Source organism: Jaculus jaculus, chromosome 15, assembly GCF_020740685.1.
Source record: "Jaculus jaculus isolate mJacJac1 chromosome 15, mJacJac1.mat.Y.cur, whole genome shotgun sequence".
Lineage (NCBI taxonomy): Eukaryota > Metazoa > Chordata > Mammalia > Rodentia > Dipodidae > Jaculus > Jaculus jaculus.
In genome coordinates this window covers 40,051,589-40,053,605 of record NC_059116.1, presented here as the reverse complement: position 1 = coordinate 40,053,605, position 2,017 = coordinate 40,051,589, and the positions used below count along the sequence as shown (strand labels likewise).

Here is a 2,017-nt window from a genome sequence, read left to right as displayed (position 1 = left end):
CACTGTAGCCCAGGCTGACCTGGAATTCACTAAGTAGTCTCAGAATGGCCTGGAAGTCATGGTGATCCTCCTACCTCTTTTTCCTGATTTCTGGGATTAAAGGAGTGTGCAAACATGCCCTGCATTTTCATTTTTTTTAAATTTTCATACTTTTATTGGTGCTGAGGAACAGTACACAAACATTTCAATTGTACACAAGTCTTAACACACGTACCAAAAATCTAAAGACCATGTATTGTTTCTTTAGAAGTTATTCCAGTGACACTCAGCTTCAATCTTAGAGGCGTTTTTCCTTATTAGGCTCTCGTGTAGAAACATCTTCAAATTCTCACAATCTCTACTCAACTCCCACTGGTTCACAATTTTAGTATCATATACACTGCAAATGCAAATTTTTCATCTTTCACGGTACGTTATCAAAATTATTAAGAACACTGGACTACCACGACTAGAGACGTCACAGAGGCACACAGTGCTGACAACAGGGCAGTGACCAAGGAGAGGTTTTTTTGTTTTTTTTCTTCTTAGGAAACGGCTCTACTAAAAACACAGACTAGGAGTAATTGAAAATATTCAAGACATGTTAAATGCACAAATGTGACTCCAAATTGCCATTTAGTATGTTTTATATTGTAGGATATAAAACTAACCCCCACCTATGGAATGTTAAGCTGACACGCAAGACAGTCAAAGCTTCCCATAATTCAATATCCCACTATTTTCTGGTTGTACCAAAAAATAAACAACCAGCAAATGATTTCACCTCTTAAAAAAAAAAAAAACATTTACACTTAAAAAAATGGGATGAGGTGGGATTCCCTCCTTTTAAAAAAATGTTTCTAGAACTACTAAAAAACTTGCATTTACAAAATAGTTGATAAAAAATATTCTTCTTGATTGTACAAGAAGGAGACAGGGATGCTGATGGACACGGTGGATGACTACTCAGCCTTGGCATCTTCCTCTCCAGCCTACTCAGAGGCTGGACTCTCCTTGCTCTTTGCCTCTCCGTTCTCGGCAGCTAGGTCTTCTTTAGTCTCTGGCTTAGTCACTTCAGCCTGCTTGCCCTTTGCTCCCCTCTTCCCTTTTGCTTGCACTTTTTTGTCTGAAGGTTTAGCCTTTCCCGCTGCTTTTTTTTGGCTTCGCTTCCACCTTCGGAGGAGCCGGTTTCGGTTTCGCGGACAGCCTGGCCGATCTGCGCTTGGGCTCGTCCTTCGTGGCCGAGCTCACCTTCCTCTTGGGCATCTTCTTGGCGCGTGCGGATGCTGCGGGCCAGGGCGGCGAGAACCTTCCCGAAGCTACGCTGCCTGTCCGCCGCCCCTGCTCTGCCTCCCGCCGCCGGACTGCTAGGACCCAGGGCGGGGGCTGTGGGAGAACCGGATGGAACGGGATTGGAGCCCACCCCCTCCTCCCTTTTCAGTTTTTTGAGCGAGGGCTTTTACTCTAACTCAGGCTGACCTGGAATTCACTGTGTATTCTCAGGGTGGCCTTGAAATCAAGGAAATCTTCCTACCTGTCTCCTGAGTTCTGTGAGTAAAGGCATGTGCCACCATGCCCTGCTGGGGGAGGAGGCTGATGCTTGTACTTCTCCTCTGTAGACAGCCTGTAGCATCATCACGGGACCTCTGCACTGTCTGTTCCTTGCCTGCTTTTTCTGGATGCTGGTGGAGGCTGTCATGCTCTTCCTCATGGTCAGGAACCTGAAGGTCCTGAATTACTTGGAACCTGAAGGTCCTGAATTACTTCAGCTCCTGCAGTGCTAAGAGGTTGCATTCTGTGCCATTGGCTAAGGGTTCCCAGGACTGGTGGTCATTTCTGCCAGTGTGCAGCCACAGGACTATAGAATGCATAATCGGTGAGTGACGTTTTCTCTTTCTAAAGAGCCTCCTTTTTGTCTCATGATGATTATTAACTTCATGAGATCAACAGCATGGTTACCAAGAAACTGGCTCTTTTTAGTGTGTGTGCGTGCGTGTGTGTGTCTGTGTGTGTGTGTGTGTGTGTGGGAGGTTCCTGG

The 2,017-nt window shown here is 45.8% G+C and overlaps 1 pseudogene; it reads right to left on the bottom strand.

Annotated features, from left to right (window-relative positions):
- Window positions 1-828: 828 nt before the first annotated feature.
- LOC123455030 lies at window positions 829-1,245 on the bottom strand (annotated as a pseudogene).
- Window positions 1,246-2,017: the final 772 nt, after the last annotated feature.